At 47.4% G+C, this 6,000-nt stretch overlaps 1 pseudogene; it reads left to right on the forward strand.

Moving 5' to 3' along the window:
• LOC127678045 (katanin p80 WD40 repeat-containing subunit B1-like) overlaps positions 1-6,000 on the forward strand; it is a 68,642-nt pseudogene extending 62,642 nt beyond the window's left edge.

Here is a 6,000-nt window from a genome sequence, read left to right on the forward strand (position 1 = left end):
ATCATTGTTTTAAAATATTAATGTATGCGGGTGGGTGGGTGGGTGAGTATGTATATGTGTGCATGTGTCTGTATCTGTGTGCACTGGTACATATAAAAACCAGAGGTCAGCCTAAGGTATTATTCCTCAGCTACTTCTTAGCTTTGTTTTTTGAGACACAATTTCTTACTGAGACCTGGGGAATCAGCAGTTTGGCTAGGCCATGTGGCTATCAGGCCCCAGGGACCTGCTGGTCTCTGCCTCTTTAGCACAAAGAGCACACATGCACATCGCAGTGGCCATCTACACTCGGGAACCCAAACTCAGATCATCCTCTGTTTGTGTGGCAAGCACTTTAACAAGTCCTAAGCTACGACGCTGTGAGATTATTTCATCTACCCAAGTATTAACCACACCAGACCCTGCTTAGCTTCTAAGGTCAAACGAGTTTGGATACATTCAGGGTAACTTAGCTGTAGACCAAGATGATTTTTTAATTCATTTACATGTATGTGTATGTATCTGTGTGTAAGTACACCTTTGTGTGGGTGCCCAGAAAGTGAGAAGGGGGAGTGTTGGATAGCCTGGAGCTGAAGTGTGCCTCAAGAGGAAGCACAATGGAGAAGCACAGAATGAAAATGTAATGACCGAGGTGATGTGATGTTGAGAGACTGTCAATCAATATTTGCTTGTGTGCATGAATCCCAAAACCATTAGTGAAACCATTTAAAAGGGGGGCTTGAAATCTGAATAAAGAGTTCTCAATTGAAGAAATAAAAGTGGTTAAGAGATGCCTCAAATGTGTTCATCATCCTTAGTGAGCAGAGAAATGCAAATTAAAACAACTTTGAGGTTTTGTCTCACCCCAGTCAGAATGGTCAAGATCAACAAAACAATTGACGGCAGATGCTGCTGGGTTATGGAGGAAGAGGACAAACCCTGATTAACTCTTGACAGCAATGCGAATTGGTGCAGCTGCTCTGGAAATCACTATAAAGAATCTTCATCAAACTACCTATGATCCCGCTATTCCACTCCTGGGCATCTGCCCAAGAGACTGGCGATCCTACTCCCTAGGTCCTTGCTAAGCGATGCTTCCTGCTGCTCTATTCACGATGTTTAAGAAATAGAAAAAATTAAATTTCCTTGACAGAAGAATGGATAATGAAAATGTGCATATATATACTATGGGATACTATTCATCTATAAAGGAAATTTTAATCATAAAACTTGCAGGTAAATGGATGGAACCAGAAAAGACCATGCTGAGTGAGTGACCCAGACCCAGAAAGACACGCCCTCTCATCTGCAGCTCCTGGCTCCAGATCCTCAGATGCAACTATAAACCATGGAGTAGCCACAGAAACCGGGAAAGTATAAAGGGATCGATCACAGTGCTGGGGAAGCTTGGGAGGGTAGCAAAGGAGCAGGAGATATTGAAAGGACAGAAAATAATACAGCCTAACTCTAATGACCCCAAGAAGTCAGAAGTTTAAAATGCTATCTCGCTTTGTTAGAAACTAGGTAAAAGGTCACATTCCAGAACCCGCCCTTTGTTTAGAACTAGCAGAAAGGCCTTGAATAGGTGATCCGGGCCCCATACAGTAACTGGAAATGGGCTAAGCTTATCTTGCTTCTGTAAACTTATGCCATTACCCCTATGCAGGAGTTCACGCAGCTGTAGACATTCAAGAAAATAGGAAACTAATTGGTCCACTGAGCATGGGCTCCAACAATTTAAACTGATTGGCCTAAAAACTATGGAGTGGTACAAATCAATTGACTCATATTTCGCAGGCTCTCCATGCTAAGAAATGATTGGTTTGTGAGTCGCGGACTTTGTGGTAAACTTGTAAAAGCTGTCACAATTCGGCACTCGTGGTTCACAGTCCTCTAACCCTGCGTGGTGTACGACTGTGGAACCCAGAATTTTGAAATAAAGAAATCCTCATGTTATTGCATCGAGACCGGTTCTTCCGAGTGATTTGGGTGTCGCCTTCCGGGGTGTGGGGTGCTGAGGCACCCTCGGTTTTGGGGGGTCTTACAATATGACATGAGAAACAGGAATAGGGAGAAGGGCTCTGTGACAGTGTGGATAAGAATGCCCCCATAGGTTCATATATTTGAATACTTAGTCACCAGGGACTGGTACTATTTGAGAAGGATGAGGAGGTGTGGCCTTGCTGGAAGAGGTGTGGCCTTGCTGGAAGAGGTGTGGCCTTGCTGGAAGAGGTGTGGCCTTGTTGAAGAAGTGTGTCACTGGGAATGAGATTTGAAATTTCAAAAGCCCATGCCAAAATGGGTGGTGGTGGTACACACCTGTAATCCCAGCACTCTGGGAGGCAGAGGCAGGTGGATTTCTGAGTTCGAGGCCAGCCTGTTCTACAGAGTGAGTTCCAGGACAGCCAGAGCTATACAGAGAAACACTGTCTCAAAAAAAACAAATCCAAAACACACACACACACACACACACACACAAAGCCCATGCCAGCCCCAGTGTCTGTCTCTCTGTCTGTCTCTCTGTCTCTCTCTTTCTCACTTAATTGTTCTCTTTCTCTCTTTCCCCCTCTGCTCCCCACCCTCCCACACACTCCTACAGATCAGGATATAAATCTCAACTATTTCTCCAGCACCATGTTTACCTGCCTGCCACCATGCTCCCTGTCATGATGATGGTGGACTGAACCTCTGAAACTCTAAGGCCCCAATTAAGTGGTTTCTTTTATAAGAGTTGCCTTGGGGCCTGGAGAGATGGCTCAGAGGTTAAGAGCACTGACTGCTCTTCCAAAGGTCCTGAGTTTAATTCCCAGCACCCACATGGTGGCTCTCAACCATCTGTAATGAGATCTTATGTCATCTTCTGACTTTCAGGCATATGTGCAGGCATAACACTGTATACATAATAAATAAATATTTTTTTAAAAAAAAGTTGCCTTGGACATAGTGTCTCTTCATAGCAATAGTACAGTGACTAAGACAAGCCCCAAATGAAGAAGAGGAAAGGAGATAAACACAGGGGGAGACAGCCCTGATAAGCCCCAAGGAGTTAAATTACTTTATATTTACCTAAAATTATACACTATATTTGTGTGTATGTACAGACATGTACATACATTCATATATATAAATATACATATAATATGTACAATATATATGTATATATAAAGGAAGTTAAGCCACTTGGTTGATAATGTTCTCCACAAAAGCATAGACTAACAAAAATCCCAGTACCAGATGCAAGAAGCCTCCTTTTGAAGAGTCGGACAGCGCAGTCCAGGTGATTCCTAAAACAATATATAGATGATCGATCAATGAAGCCCTTGGTGGTCTAGCTTTCTTGGTTCCAGAAAATACTATGCAAGCTGCCAAAGGAAGGGAAGGGATCAACTAAACAGACCTACCCAGCCGCAACACCTCTGAACCACAACGGCTGGGTGTAGGCTGGGTGTATGAGAAGCAGCGCTCATCTGTCTGTGGCAACCGACAGCTGCCTAATTGGATTCAAGGCTCGCTCAACAAGAGGGAAATGATGCCTGGTACTGGAAACCTAGCCAGCTTCCTAGGCTAATGAGGTTAGAGACATTAGAAAGGAGTCCACTACCATCCTTACTATACTCTAAATCTTCCTCTTTTGTGTGTGTGTGTGTGAGAGAGAGAGTGAGTGTGTGTGTGTGTGTGAAGGGATGTAGCTTCTGCAAAAGTACATCCTACCTAAAACACACAATTTTTTTGAGACAGGGTTTCCCTGTGTAGCCCTGGATGTCCAGGAACTAGCTATGTAGACACAATTGGCCTCAAAGACAGCGATCTGCCTGCATCTGCCTCCCAAAGACTGGGATTAAAGCTTCCAAAATTCTCCAAACACTCATGGGGTACAAAGCCAACACCTGCAGTCTGGATTTCCACACCTATGGTGAATCTGTGGCCTTAGGTTCCCAGGACTCAAACATCATGCTATAGGACTGTAAGAGCCAACATCATGTGTAAATTTTAATTACTGTGCCTAAGAGATCCATAACATTAAAATGCCTCTAACCCATGAACCCCCTGCCCAAGGACAGATCCTTCCTGAAATGCTGAGGACATTGTTTATGTAAGATAACAAGGCAAATGTTTTCACCTCCCTAAAAAGGTTGGTCAGCCCAACTGCACCCGATATACTTGATCACACGTAGCCGGGAAGAACGTAGCCTTATGGGTTTGCCTTTATAAACGTCTGGCCGGCCGGGCAGTGGTGGCGCACACCTGTAATCCCAGCACTCTGGAAGGCAGAGGCAGGCAGATTTCTGAGTTCGAGGCCAGCCTGGTCTACAGAGAGAGTTCCAGGACAGCCAGGGCTATACAGAGGAACCCTGTCTCGAAAAAACAAAAACATAAACGTCTGGCCGACATGGCCGTTTTCTGGGAACCCTGGAATGGACCTGGTCAAAGTCCATCATCTCAGCCAGTATTTAAACAAAGTTTGCTTTAAATCTGGCTCAGAATTGTGGCAGTGATCTTATTCTCACCCCGTGGAATAAATAGAACATCAGGAGGAATGGTTGTGTCTTCCTATCCAGGGGGCACAGCCAGGCTGTGTGGTGTCTCTGGTTCAGCCCCATTGGGCAATGGCCAACCACAGCAGCAGCAGCAGCAGCAGCTGACCGCACAGGGATCTGACAGCTGGCAAGGTGATGTCTGAGTTCCCCAGTCACACAGGGCCTGTCAAGCTGGTGGAGTTTCTCCCCAGTGAGTATCCCCTAGCTTCTGGCAGCTCTGACAGGACAATCCACTCCTGGGACACGGAGACGTCCCGGGTGAGCTGCACTGAAGGGGAGCCAGGGCCTGTTAGGAGCATCCTCTTCAACCCTGATGGTTGCTGTTTGTACAGTGGCTGTCAGGACTCACTGAGGGACTATGGCTGGGAGCCTGAGCACTACTTTGATGTGGCCTTTGTCAGCTGGGACAAGGTAGCTGACCCGGCCATCTATGATGAGCTGATAGGTGTGGCCTTCTCCCACAGTAAAGTCTCCTCTTATGTGATGGACCTGACGAGTCACCAGGACAGGCACTGTGATCCAGGACCCTGTGCAGGCCAGCCATCCCCTGACAGCTGACCCCCAACCCTGGTGTCTCCCTCCACCACATCTATGGGTGGCCCATCATGACCTGAAGCAAACCTCAGAGGGTAGAGCATAGAGAGTGAACTGCACAGCCCAACAACAAAGATGACAGGGCCGAGCGTGAGTCCCAGGCTGAGATCCAGAGTTCTGAGGACTACAATGAGCTCTTCCAGCCCAAGAACAGCATCAGTCGGACACCACACTGGAGAAGTGAGCCCTTCCCAGCACTCCCAGAGGATACACAGTCGCTGCAAAGGGGGCCTCAAAACCCAGCCCAGCCATGGATGTGCATTTGCTGATGCCAGATCACAAGGTCCCAGCCTGACCTCCAGTCATGACTTCCATTCCTGCACCCAAGACTGAGCCTGTCATCATCCCTGCCTTACAAAATGAGCCCATTGGCCTAATCTGACTTCCTGCCTGCTGCAAGGGTCCGCAGCAGGCAGAGCTAGCAGATGAGAATGGCACGTCACAGGTAGGGGAGGCCATGACGTCATCTGTGTGCTGCTCGCCAGACACAGGGATCTGGACACTGTGGGTGCCATGTGGACCACAGGACGTATCAAGACATCAGCGGACTCTAGTCCATCAGTGCCCCGTCTGTGGTGGCGGACCTCCTGTACAGTATCAGAGGAAAGCCTCCCTGTGGAAGCTGGACCTGTGCACCACCACGCTGCCACAGATGGAGAAACTTCTACACACTGAGTATGAGATCACTGACATTTTGGCAGCCCAGCCTTCTGTGGATGTGCACACCAGCCAAGAGGAGCGACTGTACAAGTACCAACTCTGCTTCAAATAACTCAAGAGCAGCAGCGCCCTTGTCAAGAGCGAGTTGGGTCTGAAAGCCTCAATGGCAGTCTTCTGTGGGCTGGACTGGGGAGCTTGTGGTGGGAATCAGCAGCCCTCACTGGCTTAG

Source organism: Apodemus sylvaticus, chromosome 2 (assembly GCF_947179515.1).
Source record: "Apodemus sylvaticus chromosome 2, mApoSyl1.1, whole genome shotgun sequence".
In the NCBI taxonomy this organism is placed as follows: domain Eukaryota; kingdom Metazoa; phylum Chordata; class Mammalia; order Rodentia; family Muridae; genus Apodemus; species Apodemus sylvaticus.